This window comes from Tupaia chinensis, unplaced genomic scaffold (genome assembly GCF_000334495.1).
Source record: "Tupaia chinensis unplaced genomic scaffold, TupChi_1.0 Scaffold000133_1, whole genome shotgun sequence".
Lineage (NCBI taxonomy): Eukaryota > Metazoa > Chordata > Mammalia > Scandentia > Tupaiidae > Tupaia > Tupaia belangeri.
In genome coordinates this window covers 4,337,936-4,354,531 of record NW_006159602.1, presented here as the reverse complement: position 1 = coordinate 4,354,531, position 16,596 = coordinate 4,337,936, and the positions used below count along the sequence as shown (strand labels likewise).

Genomic DNA, 16,596 nt, shown 5'->3' with positions numbered 1-16,596 from the left:
TCTTCAAACATTTTAAATGATTGAACCCACCCACAACTAAGCCTTCCTCTTTACTCTCAGCCTTAGAGTATCCTGGTAAACAGACGCTCTCCCCTGTCATTTTATTGGAGTCTGGATGGAGTATGACAGCCTGTTTCAGGTGATGAGTTAATTGGGCATCCAGCCACAAAAAGTTTAGAGCTTCATTTGAGTCTCTTGCAGTCTTACAGAAATCCATTACACAGCATGGGATGACTCAGCTAAGTCAAATGAGGGCAGAAAAGACAATCAAAGGGAATTACCAGGGCGCTTTGGTTAGAATGCTGAACAAAGGCCATTATTAAGCGCCCACAAAGCTCAAATTGCTGAAGGTTGTGGTGCCACCTGCTGGCTAGGCCTTTTGTACCACTCTTGGCCCCATTCTGGAAGTTGTTCCCCAGCCCTCACACATGGGTCAGGGATTGAGACTCCCAGAGACACCCATACTGTCTCTTTGACCTTGACTTCCGTCATTCTCATGCCCTTATGGGACTTCTATGTCCTTGAGGACCTTGAATGATCTAAAACTCTGAAGAATCTAAAATGGTTGAAAGGTCTTGAATGTGGTGAAAGACAAGAAAGAAAATATACTAAAGCTAGCAGTTAAAGTATGCCCTTTGGGGAGCCAGCGGGTGGTGTGGTGGTTAAGAGTACTGAACTCTCACATGGCTGACTGCGGTTCAAGTCCCGAACCTGGCGGCTTACTTTCTCACTTTCCCTTTCTCTCTCTGTCTCTCTCTGGTCAAATTCAAAAATAATAATAACAAATAAAATTAAATAAATAAATATTTATTTCTTAAAAATACGCCCTTTGGATGTTTTCTATGTGCTTAAAATTCTTCAGTATACCATAAGATAGTCACCAATGAGACTACTGATGTGAGCGTGTGAAAGACCAGAGCCCTGCTCTCATGCCCCAACTGTTAAAGGCCTCCAGCTCTAGGCTCCTGTGGGCCACCATATAGACATGCGATTACATCCCCTCTATTTTTCTGCCCTCTATTTATAGACAGACATGGTCTTTAAATTTGTTAATAAAGGTAGAGCCACTGTCATCATTGCTGTCTGATTATTTATCACTGTACTTCAAGAACGGATCATAAAGGAAGCAAAAATATAGACATATTTGGAGTTCGTCTTTAAATTCTAATACCTTTGTCTAAAGACATTACTGCTATGTCTATTTCTCTGCTGGGTGAGTGAAATACTTTTCTCTGGGCACTAAGGTTAACGTCCTTCTTTCTCATCGCCTGGAAGTGTTAACCAGCTGGACCTTTGTTTAACAGCTTCTGTGAAGCGTTGAGCTCTGACAGCCTGCATGATGGATGGGGCTGTCAGCATATCCTCAATCCAGAGACGAGGAGGACATTGCCTCACCTATCAACTCTATAAATCAGAGGAATAAAAATTAGCATCGAGTGAGGCCCAGGGATGCTTTCTCATTTTAGTATTCTTCGTAGATTCTAATCTTTGAAGTGTGCTCTAGGAGGAAAAAAAAAAAAAAAAACAACTAGGACGTTAATGTTACTTTGTTTTACAGCATTAGCATTGATTTACTCCACAAAAGAATTGTTCATGAACAAGACATCTGGAAAAATCAGTATTTATGCATGAACTTGTCCTCTGTGGCCTGGAAAAATAACTTCAGTGGTAAGAGGTCTGATATGAAGTGCGGTGAGGGATCCATCAGAGGAAATTTTAACACCAAAGGGGCAGGACCAGCAGGTGGCATGGTAGTTAAGGTGCTGAATTCCCACATGACCGGCCGCAATTCGAGTCCTGGTTTTGGTGGGTTGCTTTCTCATTTTCTCTCTTTCTCTCTCTCTCATCAATTTAAAAAATAAATAAATAAATAATTCTAGAACAAACAAACACCAAAGGGGCACTGGACAGAGTGGGCAGGGCAGAGAAAAGATGTCAACGTGAAGCATACAGAGGTGCCCAGGAGAGAAGAAAGCCTTTCCTCGCCCCTCAGAGATGATTACTTCCACAGGTCCCAAGATACTGCTTTATTCTTCTTCCTACTTGTTCACATCTCACTTGCCCTGACGAACTGGACTCTGCACCCCTTGATGCTGTGGGAATTGAGTCTCATTCTTCTTTGTGTCCCCAAGTTCCCAGGCCTATGCTCAGAAGCAGGGACTCAGTGTAAGATCTATGAATAAATGAATATATATGGGCTTAGACAATTTAGTGATGTAATTAAGGTAACTCTGGATGAAGAAAGAACTACATGACCTGCAGAAGCATGTAGAAAAGACTACCCAGATTATGAATATGTGCAAAAGAATCGTGGAGAATAAATTGTACCAACAAGCATGGGATCTCATACTTTCTTCTCAGCGGAGAAAACCACCTTCTTACATTGCAAACAGATGAAGCCATGTTATACTTATATATCAAGTTCTTCACTGGGGAAGAAAACGGCAATTAGGGAACCAGCAGATGGCATAATGGCTATGTCGCTGGACACCCATGTAGCTGACTGCTATTTGAGTCCCGGACCTGGTGGCTTAAACTCACACTGGGCGTGTGTGCATGTGTGCCTAAAATCATGAGAGGAGAATGGAGGAGAAGGGATTGCGGCGTGGCCATTCCCCCTGAGGAGTGATTTCTTGCTTTCTGTCTCTCTGTTTCTGTTTTTCTGGCAAGCTCCCGCACCCTATAGCAAAAACCTCTCCCCCCCACCCCCCCCAAAAAAAAAACAGCAATTAGGCTTTATTGTTTTTCTAGGTCACCAAGTTACCACTTTGCCCTGCTTCAGGTTGGCACTCACAATATTGCCATTCTTTCCCATTTTCGTGATAGCCATTGATCCTCCCTTGGGACTCAGGGTGGTTTTCAGCTCTTCCTGGCCCTACCATGTTGAAGTTACTTAAATTTCAGGGTCTCAGCTTCTCTATCTATAAAATATAAAATGACAACACTTGTGCCTTGGCTGCTAAGCAGGACTAGAATAAAAAGTAAGATGTTGTCAGGGATGCCTGTAAGGCGTTTGCATGGCAGAGGGGTAAAAATAGCCAAAAGGCAGTAATTGCAGTCAAATATTTTGTCATTTGCTTTGCCTTAAAATTTGCACTCCTCTTCATGAAAATGAAAAGATGTCCTTTTGCAGGGTGACAGCTGCTGTTGGTTGCAAGAAGCTGCTGTCTGCTGCTGATAAACAAATGACAACTTGCCCCAATGGGTCCACATATTGCTTGCAGCAGACTTATAATTAATTTTTTGCTGTTCTTTTTTTTTTTTTTTTTTTTTTTTTTTTTTGAGCTCTGAAATAGATTTGGCTGGAGTGGGTTTATCTCCCTCTTGACCAAATTCTTTTGGTGTTTTGAAAACTTTCCAAGTGAGAAAATGAACCCTTTTACCCAGCTTGAGTCAGATGCTCAAAACACAAGATAAAAATAGCTGCCTGGGAAGCTGTGGAGCTGCTTTGCCCCGCCCCCAGTGCAGCTAACCCTCCAAAGGGCATTCAGCACTGTGAGTGATGACTCTGGTTTTGAGAGAGCTGATCCTTCTTGCTTTTTCTGGAATGTTCCTGCGACTATGGACAGGAATGTTGCAGGTGAGCCACTGATCAAAGAGCCCTTTCCCGATCATCTGCACTGAGGGGCTGTCCCCATGGAAGGGATTGTTTCTTAAATTCAGTTCTCCCTCGATCCAATCGTAGTTTATGGTTTCACTTCTCTCTCTTGGGTGATTTATTAAATCGGGTTAATTGGTATGTCAACTGTAATAACATCAAGAACGGCATTGTTAATACTGAAAGCTAATGTTCGATAAATACACATCAGGCACTTTATATGCATATGTAAATAGCATTCCATGTGATCCTCATAACAAATTCAAGAACTACATGTTATCGATAGTCTCCGCTTTACAGATGGGGAAAATGAGGCTCAGAGAGGCTCTGTGACATCCCCAAAGCTCAGAGTTTGAGAATGGCGCTGGCAGGAATAAGGCAGGGTCTGAGCCTTAGCCAGTGCACCACATGTTGGGTGAGCAGTGCTGGGCCTGGCATCCTCTGGACTTGTCAGCACAGCAGTTCTGGTTCCTTTTCTCACACAAGAGAACACTTCAGGTTTGGATTTCAAATGGATTATGCAAAGTCGGGGCTTGATTGAATGCCGAGGACTTAAGTGCAGGCTGCAACAAGTATGAGATTCCGGTAGCCAAAAATACAGCACCTGGGGGTTAGCCAGATGGCATGGTGGTTGGGGGCTGGATCTCACATGGCCTACTGGGTGGTTGAGTCCTGGACCCAGCAGTTGGGAGGATGTGCCCGGTGTCTGTGAGTGTGTACATGTGTGCACAAAGTCCCAAGAAGAGAATGGAAGAAAGGGAATTGTGGTGTGGCCATCCCTCCTGAAGGCTGACCTCTCACTTTCTCTCTCTCTCTCCAGTGAATGTGCACATCCTATGGCAAAATAAAAAATAAAATAAAATCTAGCTCCCAAGCTTTCTTCCCAGAGAGGCCAGACTCATTATTGTCCGTAAGAGGTATTAGTCACTGAGAAGAATCTCAATCAGGAGCCCGCATCACGGGGAAGGCCTTATTCTTGTTTGTTTGGAAGCTTGCTGTGCATTATGGATATCCATCCAACATCCCTGCAGCTTAATTTATTCTTAAAACTGGGGGTTATGGGTGAATGAAGATTCATCAAGTGACCTAGTGAACAGGAAATTTTCAATGCAGTGTAGCAATTAAACTGCCCTCAATGAGCTTAATGAGACTGTAACAAGGGCCAGCCAGTGGTGTGGCATTTAAGGCTCCTGGATCCCACATGGCTGACAGTGCAGTTGGAATCCCAGGCCCAGTACTTTGAAAAACATGCTCCACAGGGAGCAGCAGTTGGTGTAATGGCTATGTTGCTGGACCCACATGTAGTCGACTGTAGTTCGAGTCCCAGACCCGGTGACTTAAACTCACGCCAGGCGTGTGTATGTGCATGCCCAAGATCCCAAGACGAGAATGGAGGAGAAGGGATTGTGGTGTGGCCATCCCTTCCTGTGGGGGAGGGAGTGATTTCTTGCTTTCTATCTCTCTGTCTCTCTCTGTCTTTCTGGCAAGCACACAAGCCCTATAGCAAAAAACTCTCAAGAAAAAGAAAAAGAATAACATGCTCTGCGTACATGTGCATGAGTGCCCAAAATCTGAGAGGAGGATGGAGAAGGGGCTGCTATGTGGTCATCCCATGAGGGAGTGCTTTCTCACTTTCTCTGTTTCTCTGTCTTTCTCTCTCTCCAGCGAGTATACATGCCCTGCAGCAAGTTAATTTTTTTTTAATTAAAATGCCTGGTTCTTATGTCACTTAGGATAGAGGGTCATTTTTCTCATATATCTTCCAGTCTAATCCCTGCACTGCTTGTTCAAAAGTTTCACAAAGGGAAGTGTGGAGACAAGGACAGTAAAGCTAAATGAACACAGGGGTGTGGGGGGGGGCACTAGGAGGCTGGGAATTGTTTCCAAGTTAGGCCAACCCAGGTTGAAGGTAGGAGCTAGTTCCAGTTGGCTAGAGGAGGGTGGATATCTGTGTGAAGGAGCCTTTCCTCCAACTTGGAAAAATAAGGGACCTAATGAGCTTGGAAGAGACTCTGGTGATTGGCACATCCACCCGGGAAGCGGCAACAGAGACATGATCAGTCATTGGGGTCATCGTTTCATTCAGTCGGATTCCTGGGAAAGGCACGTCCTTTCAGGAACCTTATATCCTTGGGCTGACCTAAACCATTTTATTTACATTAAAAAATTAAAATTTAAGGACCAGCAGATGACATGGTGGTTAAGATGCTGGACACTCTCACATGGCAGAGCACAGTTCGAGTCCTGGACCTGGTGGCTTGCTTTCTCACTTTCTCTTTCTCTGTATGTCTCTCTCTGGTCAAATTAAAATAGATGAATGAATAAATAAAATTAAATAAAAAACAATTCTTTAAAAAATAAATAAAATATAAAAATAAAAATTTAAAGCAGTTACAGACAGTCCCTGACTTACGTTTCCCTTAAGTTTCTCAACTTTGAAATGGTGTGTTTCTACATTCAGTAGAAACCGTATTTCGAGCACTCATACAATCATTCTGTTTTTCACTTTCAGTGCAACATGCAATAAATAACAGGAGATATTCAGCACTTTATGATAAAATAGAGTTCATGTTAGATGAGTTTGCCCAACTGGGGACTAATGTAAGTGTTACGAGCACTCTCAGGGAGGCCAGGCTAAGCCATGATGTTTGGTAGATTAGATGTATTAAATGCATTTTTTATTTACAGTATTTTCAACTTACGATGGGTTTATCAGGATGTAACCCTATCGTAAATCGAAGAGCATCTGTATTTAGCTGGTTATCATAGAAGCAACAACATTACAAAATAAATTTGCAAGGCAGTGAAGGTTTCAATATGATAAACAGGTCTTCCTCACCCTCATTCTATCTCCCAGCCTCCTACTACCTATGCTACTTAGTGCCCAGGGCAACCACTTAAAGATTAGGTCTTCATCTTACCTCTTCCCAACCCACAGCTCCCTCTCTTCAATATTCCGGATTTTAGGTAAGTGGTTTCCTCCATGTCTGCAATATTAAGTGTGTGCTGCTCTTATCAACTTTAAATATTATGTATTGACTTCCTGCTAGGATGGATGAGTTCATCTTTCACTTACAGAGCTCCCTCCTTTTCTCCCAGAAGTGATATGGCTCTAACAAAGTCTTCTCTAGGTTACTTTTTCCACTATAAATAATGTGTTTGTGCTTCTATTTCCAATTCTATTCATGATAGATAACATATCTTGACTCTCCACTGTACAGTCCTGAAGATACAGTGGAGTCGTCATAACTACGCACTTAGCTTATAAACATCAGCTAACTCAGTGTGGCCAGAAAAGAAGGGGAGAAGTGGGTATGGGAAGGGAAGGACGATGGGAGGAGGAAGGGAGAGCGAAGGCAGAAGGCTTAAGAAGGATGAGTGATTTCACCTGCAGCTGCATTTGCCTACTATAAAGCGAAATGGGAACTACGATCACAAGTTCACACTGTCTCATGCACTGTCAGCACCCTGCCTCATGGTGTCATCTGGGAACAGAAGCAAATTGTTGGCCCCCACCCCAGACCCACGGAACCAGAAACTCTACGGTGGGACTGGCAATCTGTATTTTCACAGGTGCTCCAGGTGATTCTGATGCAAGATTAAGTCTGAAAAGAACAGTTTTAAACTGAGCATAGTTCTAAGATTTAAAGATTCATTATTTTTCATACAATACCAGAGAATTTCAAAAAGTTCATGCAAAAAAATCAAACTGAAGTATGAGTTTATTTCGATGTAAAAAATTTTCAAGGGCCAGCCCTATAGTCTTGTAGTGAGTATGTAAGGTCTCTTACGGGTGGCTGTTGTCTTGTGTTATGAAGTTTTTCAATTGCCTTTCCTTAGAAAAGTCAAAATCATTCATCAGTGTGTTTCTATTATCTTCCAAATTCTTATTTGGGCTTGAAATCCATTTCATTTTTCCAGAAGCCCACTGGAAAGTAGAAAGTATTTAAATTTATCCTGGAAACTTTAAATACTTTCTTCCTTCATTCTTGTTTATGCATCCCGTGCCCTTGTCACAGTCGAAAGGGCCTCCAATGTCTTTATCATCATACCCAGTCTGTGCAATCTTTTCCTCCCTCGACTGTAGCGTCTCCCTCTGGAGCCCTGCTCCTTCTGCTCTGGTTGTTCTCCATAGCCTCCTGCACAGCTCTACTCCTGGGGTCCAGATCCTATGTCTTCCTTTTTCTTGCTTTACAACTGTAGGTGCTGGAGCAGATCCTTAAGTAACTCCCTATTGCTATAGTTACCTATGTCTGGAACTCTTCGTTATGCCTTACGGTAGACTGAGAGTTTGACTATGTATTAGCATTCTAGATTGAGAGCAAAATGAATGTTATCTCAGATCTCTGAAGGAATTATTTCATTGTCTGTCAGTTTTCTTGTATGTTTGTTTTAATTTTGCTAAAGGATTTGTGCATTCACCAGAGAGAGAGAGAGAGAGAGAGAAAAAGTGGAAAAGCAAGCTGTTACGTCTGGGACTTGAACTGTGGTCAGCCATGTGGGAGTCCAGCACCTTAACCACCATGCCATCTGCTGGCCCATCCATTTGTTATCAATGATACTGAAATTTACTTTTTCATATTCTCTCCCTCACTTTTCTCTCTTTTCCCCACATCCATCTCTATGTTTAGGGTCTAGTCTCTACCTTGATATTTTAAAATATTGTAATGGAGGGCTAGTTCCATGGTGCAAGAGTAAGAGAGGAGCCAGATTCCATAGCTGCTGAGAAGGAGGAACATTCTCTGCCTCAGCTTGCCCCACCTGGAAGCCTGGTCCTACCAGAAGAACAACTCTCTTCCCTACTGTGTCTTGTTTCTTGACATATTCCCAATTCCTTTCTGCTGCTCCGGTTTATTCATCCATTTAATCCCCACTGCTTTCTCTTTAGAAAATTCAACAAAAAGTTCTGATCTTCTATAGCACTTGTCCTAATCCATTCGTGCCATGGTAACAACAACAAAAACACAGAATAAATAATTTATAACTAAATAAATTTAGTTCTTACAGTTCTGAAGGAAGGAAAGTCCGAGATCGAGGTACCAGCAGATTTCAATGTTTGGTAAAGGTCTATTGCTTATAGGTGATACTTTATGTGTCTTCACATGGTGAAAAGGAGACAGAGGTTGAATAACTTCCTCATTCCTTTTCTTCTTAGAGAGATTTTTTACTAAAGGGTGTTTGTGCTCTCTGGCGAGACAGAGACAGAGAGACAGAAAGCAAGAAATGTACACTAAATTAATTTAAAAAAAGAAAAAGAAAGAAAAGAAAAAGATGCACACACGCCCAGCATGAGTTTTAAGGCGCCAAGTCCAAGAGTTGAACCATGGTCAAATACATGGCAGTCCAGCAATGTAACCATTACTCCATCTGCTGGTTCTATTCACACCTTTTCTGTAAGGCCACTGATCCCATTCATGAGAGTTCTACCTCATGGTCAAATCACCTCCTAAAGGCCTCGCCTCTTAATATTACCATATTGGTGATTACTTTTTCTTTTTGGAGAGGTTTTTGCTATAGGGCACGTGCGCTCACCAGACAGACAGAGAGAGACAGAGAGATAGAAAGCGAGAAATCACCCCCCCCAGGGGTGATGGCCATGCCACAATCCCTTCTCCTCCATTCTCCTCTCAGGATCTTGGGCACGCACGCACACGCGCCCAGTGTGAGTTTAAGCCACCGGGTCCAGGACGCGAACCGCGGTCGACTACATGGGAGTCCAGTGACACAGCCATTACTCTAACTGCTGGTCCCCATATTGGTGATTACATTTTAACATATGAACTTGGTTAGGGGAGTGATAAATTCAGACAATGGCAGCTCTCTTACTGTTCTAAGTGCTACCATAGCATTATGGGTTTTTTTTGGGGGGGGGGTGTGGGCAGGGGTTGCTGTTAATTTTTGCTGTCTTTTCAATAGAATTTTGTGAAAGAGAGCGGAAAATCACATGCGTTTAATCTGCCATCACGAATTGGAATATATCACCTAAACTCTCAATGATCCCAAGGACTTTGAAATTGTAGGTCAAGGAGGATTGTGGTTAAAATTCTGATTTAGGGACCTCAGGAAATACTTGCCCAGTTAAATGACTATATCTACTCATCAGGATATGACCTTTCAGCCTGCTTCAATATGGATAGGTAAGTATTTTCCCCCTTTTTACTCCTGCATTAGATAGATGAAAGAGAAAAATTTCCTTGTACCCTGGGAATGTTGGAAGATTAATCCTTCTCTGCCCTTGAAGAAAGAAGGATCATTTTTTTGCTTGTTTAATGTTAATAATTTGGACTCTTGGCAAAGAACAAGAGATACATTTTACCAGGTAGAGATATATTGAAGGGTAAAGATGCAGTAAAACTGGAAACTGTGAAAAGCCTAAATCAGGGAGCAAGGGAGAAATGAAATGGCTTTGAAACAGGGCCTTTGACATCTAGAAATGAATGGAAAAGACCAGGAAGGGAGCGATCTTGCTGCCAGGGACTAACTGTGAGAGTAAGGGGTATTTAATACTCAGGGGAGGCCTTAGCTGCAATAATGTAACAACAATATATTCAAATCACCATATAAATGTTGAGAACTTACTATATTCCAGGAACTGTGCCACATGCTTTACCTGCATTTTCTTCTATAATCCTCATAGCAAGTCAGTGAGGTAGGTATCAGGTACTTAGTACGGTCTATTGTCACTTAGCGTTCATTCACATCCCCTTTCCATGGATATTCCTATATTGCTGGTGTTAGAAATCTAAAAACTAGACCCTCAAGGTGAGAGTACTGGATTCAAGGAAGTCCCAACTGCGAGAGACAATGGTACAAGACTTGGAATATAGAAGTGATGTGGTAGCTATCGTTGCTAACAAGTGTTGGTGCCAGCAAGAAAGCTCTCTGTGCTTACGACAGGGAACTGCACATTTCAGGGTTGGTCACCAGTCTGGTGGGGGTGAGAGACAGCTGGGGCAGTAGCAACAGCAGTTTCCTGGCCGTGGGCTCCAGCAGGGATGGCATGCCTATGAAATCCACGGTCCATTTTTGGAGTGGATCTGGAGTTCCAGTCCCACTACTCCAGTTCTTCTAACAGTTTTGTAGTACCACTTCCCTGTATTAAATCCCTATTTAAAATACCCAAATTGTCTTTTCTACCTTAAATTCATATACATTATTACTATCTCTATTTTATAGATGAAGCACATGGGGCTCAGAGAATTAAATACCATACCAAAGATCACCCAACCATCTAGTGGTGGAGCTGGATTTGAACCAATGTGTCATATTCTAAGGCTTGTGCATTATTCAAATATCCAGAGCCAAGAAATACAAAGCACCCCTAATAGAATCAACTCAAGAAGATCTTCTCCAAAGCACATCATAGCCGGATTGGCCAAATCCACAGACAAAGACAAGATGCTAAAATTGGCAAGAGAGAAACGTCAGGTTACTTACAAAGGTTATTCTATCAGGCTAACCTCAGACCTCTCATCAGAAACAATGTGAGCAAGAAAAGAATGGAAAAATACATTCAAAGCGCTAAGTAAAAAACAGTTTCAACACAGAATACTATATCTGGCAAGATTATCCTTTATATGGGAAGAAAAGATAAAAACATGCTCAGATGTTTCTTTCAGCAAAGCCTGAAAGAATTTACCAACACCAGACCAGCTCTTCAAGAAGTTCTGAAAGGAGTGCTTTACCAAGAAAACTAAAGACACAGACAGAAATAAGAGAACAAAAAGCAACCAAGAACATGACCAACTTAATGCTAGGGACAAGAAATATCAATAATAACGTTGAATGTTAACTTCCAGGATTTAATTGGAAAGATGGGACCACAGTAACGCTGCGCATTCAACAGAAAAAAGATGAATAATTACATAAAACTGAGCTGGGGAAATAGAAATTTAGGACTTTTGAGTGAAACATTACTGTCTTTTTCTTTACTGTGTTTTGTTTTCCCAATTTAAGGATTTTGTTTTCTTTTGAGCTATTGATAGGTTCAGCAATTTGTTAAAATGTATTTTCTTCTTGTTCGTTTATTTCTTTAAATGGAAACATAAATTTTTCTCCTTTCCTGACTCCTGTGGAATTGGAAAATATTTGAGAGTTTTCTTATTTCGTGGCAGAATGGTTATTTGCTCAAGTTCAATAATACCTGTTGCCTTGAATCAGAAATTGGAAATACTCATTATTGCCAGGGCTTTGACTGGAATGTCATATCTGAAGATTAAACCAGAAAACTATGGAGCTAAGGTAAATCTCAAGTAAGCCAACAGAAGCTCTTGGAAAGATGGCCTGGCACCATGAACAGCTCTGCCTGGAAGAAAGGATTAGAGAAGCTATATGAAAGAATTCGTACCATAAAATAACCTGGACTTCTCCAGTCCTGCATTGTAATCAGTAGAGATTGCAAAAAAGGCAGCCCCAGCCAGAGGTTTATCTTGAGGAAGACTGAAGGAAGATAAAGAGACAGACCTTTGCTAGCAGATGGTATATCACAGAGCACTTGGTAGATAGGGCTGAGTTGAGAAAGTTTATGTGTGAATTGTGTGCTGGGTGTTTGCTTTTCAACAGTCTGAGTAGTTGACATGTAAATATTTTCTCAAAAATATTTAAAATCATCCTGTCTCTGTTATAGAGTCATAAACAAAATTATAACAAATATTTTGATGATTATCTTTAAATTCAGTTTCTCGAAGTTTTGAAAGTTGTTTGTTAACTGTCAAGAGCTATAGAGTAAGAGCAAAAAAAATTCTTTTATATGTAAAGTAAATGCTTGTGGGAAAATGTAAAAGTAAATAAATGTTAAAAATAATAATAAAAAGGCCTGTGCACTTAATCACTATGCTTTATTGTCTTTTGATTTCCATCTAAAATGGGTCCATGACTGGGCAGCCCTTAATAGTCAAGGACAGTTATAAGACTGGTCTACTAGTAATAGGATATATCTGTTCAGGATGAACAAGTCAGGACTATGGCCTTTGGGTTCCACTGGAGTCAAATTTTTGCCTTGATCTTATTAACCAAGTTACTTTGAACGAGGTAATACAAATCCCTCAAACCACTCTAACAGCTCTAGTTTTCTGTGGATCTTAAAAGTAAATCCATTTAGCTCTGTATAATATATAGACCAGATAAATGGGAGCCTTCAAGTCTTTGAAATTTAAATAATAGAAATATTCAAGATCCTGAAAACAGAAAACATTACCATTTTTATATTCCCATAACCCACCCCCACTGATACTTTATTAAAATATGAACAAAGGCAGAATATGTCCCAGAGGCAAGCCAGTGATTCAGACAATATGTTTTGAAATTTTCTATTTTCCCAGATCAGGAACAGTTTGTTGCCATAAAGATATTTGTCATTTTAAAAGAAAGAACTTCTGAATAGTGGCAATTTTACATTTGTTTGGCTCAAATAATAGCAGCTAGGTTATTCACCATAATTAAAAGAGATATTGGTCTCAGTAAATGAGCTCAGCTTCCTCTTGTGATTTTCCAGTCTTGCGGAGAGGAGGCAGTGCTGTGAGGAAGCGCTAATGGACTTTTCATTTGTGATGGAAATGTTTTGTTCCTGCTGTAAGGCGCTCATGGTTCTGTATGCCTCTGAGCTGCTGGGCTCAGAAAAGCCTGGGGATTACTGACCTGGTGCTCTTAAGCCATGCATCTATTGCTCTATGCACACACCAAAGTCGCAGACGCTCCACTTCCAATTGCAAGGAGCAAGGTAAGCCCACTGTAATTGGAAAGAGCACTGAACTCTGATGTCACGGAAACCACGAGTGGGTACTGTGGAGGGGATCTGAAGCGTTTTCCTGCTCCTATGTCAAGCACTTACTGCTTATCTAACTGGGATGAGCCGAGGGCACCCAAGATCTAATTGAAAGAGGTTGGGGTGGGGACATTACACAGTATCCTGTGGGGGACCTGTGTGGATTCCTATAGTGAGAGAGGGAGAGAGAGAGAGGGGAGGAGATTCACACAGGTGAGAAGAACATACTTCAGCCAGGTACTTTATATAAATCAACCTCTCAGGCCTACCCTAACTATATCCAAATAGTAATATTATTCCAACCAGGATAAAAAAAGTTCTCGGGGCCAACAGGTGGCGGGTGATTAAAGCACTGGATTTCCCACATAGCTGACTGTGATTTGATTCCCCAACCTGGTGGCTTGCTTTCTCACTTTCCCTGTCTCTTCCTGTCATGAGTACACATGCCATACAGCATAAGCAATAGTAATAATACTAATAAGTAAAATAAAATAAATAATTCTTTTTTTTTTAATTTTCTTTCATTATAAAGTCATTCAATTATATTAAATGCTCTTTTTACTTCCAGGCATTTGGGTATAAAGGAACTCTAAAAACAGCTTTTGTGAACATCAGTTTTTCAGAAGTTTGATGTGTACAGTGAATTTGGTCAGATAGGATCCAAGGAAGATACTAAATCTGTTGCTTTGGCTTGAGGTAATCTGTGAGGCAGCCAGTGGCATGGTGGTTAAAGAGGCTGGATCCCATATGGTTGACTGCATGGTTCAAGCTCTGGATGCGGCAACTTTAAAAACATGCCCTGAGAAAAGGGATTGCTGCATGGACATCTCTGGGGAGTTCTCTCTCTTTCTCTGTCTCTGTCTCTCTCTCTCTCTCTCCCCCTCCCTCCAGTGAGTGCAAACACCCTATGGAAAAATTTTTTAAAAAGGGTCATTTCTAATCTGAGTTGGAGTTTCACCTTGGTAATAATACAGAGGTTCGTTGTAAATGTAAGAAAAGCAGAGTTCACTTTTTCATGGCAATACATCTTATTTTCCTAAAAGAAGTTAACAGAAACCTCCAACTCAAGTACATTCCAGGATACATTTTTACCTTGTGTTTCTGAACAATCATTTTCTTGGCAGCCTTTTTTTGCTTAGGTGAAACATTGTGGTTCCAGAACCTAAAAGTCAAGAACAACAAAAATGCCTCATAGCAGCAAAGTGGTATTCACTAAACCCAGGTCCTAAAGGTCGTGTACCTTACTCACAAAAGCATCTCTTAGTGCTCAGAGGAGCCTCTTTAATCTTATATTGCCCCCAAACCAATGAGCCTGATTATTTCGTTATAAAACAGATTGGAAACAGAAATTAGAAGGGATAGCCAAGTAGCTAGTACAGATTCAACTTGAAGCACAGGAGTCAAAAGAAAAACTATAAAATGTAATAAGAATTTGAAGATTATAATGGGAGGTTATTTCATGGATTGGCCAACAGCAAATACTTCAGTTACCTTGAATAATCTCCAAGGGCTTATGTTACATATTAGTATTATGTTCATAATTACCGCAGTCCTAAGGGGTCAAGGAAGTGTTTGGTATTTTTTTTTTCTTGAGTTTTTACTATAGCACATATGTGCTTACTGGAGAAAGACAGAGAGAGAAGGAAAGTAAGAAATCACTCCCCAGGGAGGATGGTCATGTTGCAGTCTTTTCTCCTCCTTTCCCTTCTCAGGATTTTGGGCAGCCATGCCCATGCGCCTGGCATTACTCTCAAGCTGCTGGGTCCAGAACTCGAACCATGCACTCAATCATGTGGGATCCAGTCCCTGAACCTCCACGTCATCTGCTGGCCTGGTAGTCTCTTTTTAAGATTCAGAGACAAGGTATGTACATTCTGGAAACATTACCGTAGAAAGGCAAAAAACAAAGATAGCTAGAGAAGAGGTCAAGTCTTGATTTATTGGGACTCCTCATGTACCCAGATACACTTATGCCCCCTGAGTATCCAATAGCCAATGATTTACTATGTAATATTTTATCTAAAAGAAAAAACTTGAAAGGATTATTGCACAGTCATGGCTATAAGGTATGTGTGTATGCAAACATATGATAGTAAATTTTGCTAATGTATGTGTGTAAATACAGATGCATATAGCATTGTCATACTGTTTAAAGTGAATTCGTATGGATACGTCGCTATGACAAACTTTTCTGTGATCAGAAGGACTAGCAGGTGGCGTGGTGGCTAAAGGCACTGGACTCTCACATGGCTAACCATGGTTCAAATCCTGGACCTGGTGACTTGCTTTCTCACTTTCCCTCTCTCTCTGTCTCTCTCTGATCAAATTGGAAAATAATAATAATATAAAAAGTTAAAAGTAATTCTTAAAAAAATAGTATATGAAGGTTCAAGAATGATATATCAATGTGGCCAGCAGGTGGCATAGTGGCTAAAGCACTGGACTCCCACGTGGCTGACCGCAATTTGAGCCTGGACATGGTGGCTTAAAAATCATGAATGTGTTTTTGCTTTTCCAGTAGAAAACTTTACACTCTTTCGTCTGTTAAATGTTTCTTATCTTTGCTCCTCCTGCCTACCCTCTACCACCCTCCTTCCTCCCTTACAGTCTCTGGTATCTATACTGTTTAAACACATTTGCTGAAATAGCTGGCTCGTATATCCTGTGGTAGAATCTCACAATCTAGATTCATCCGAGTTCATGTGATACCATTTGACATAATCTTTAACCCTCCACAATTTTGTCGACTTGTATTTATACCTGAAGACTTGATTAAATTCAGATTCAGTTATTTTAAAAAGGATACCTCTTGGGGGCTATGTCCTCCCCATTGAATCGCAACAGAAGGCTTATAATATCTGGATATCTTCCTGTTAATGCCTTTAAGATTGATTAGTCAAATCAGGTTGTCAACTTGATCCATCTATTATAGTTTCCCATCAAAATTTTACCTAATCCTTTGAGTGGTCATTGATCATTGCCTAGAATAGACCCGTTGTTCCATTGGTGATCCAAAATGATAAGTATATAACTCCACTACCCCTCATACGAACTTGCCTTGTCAACTAGTTGGAAGCCCTAAAACACATTCAATACAGAAAGGGCAGGATAGTGTCAAGTCCATGTTTTCAATCCCCAAATTATCCTGCTTTCCTACAAGTGTATCTGATAAGAACTGATATCAGCAGGTTCTGCTTATTACTGGTCCTCATCCTTAAGTCCCAGGAGACACTGT

At 41.0% G+C, this 16,596-nt stretch overlaps 1 long non-coding RNA gene across 1 annotated transcript; it reads left to right on the top strand.

Annotated features, from left to right (window-relative positions):
- Positions 1-3,507: 3,507 nt before the first annotated feature.
- LOC106734520 (uncharacterized) lies at positions 3,508-10,948 on the top strand. The gene is made up of 3 exons (XR_001370115.1): positions 3,508-3,580; positions 9,515-9,735; positions 10,775-10,948. It is a non-coding gene; the product is annotated as an uncharacterized LOC106734520 (long non-coding RNA).
- The last annotated feature ends 5,648 nt before the right edge of the window (positions 10,949-16,596 follow it).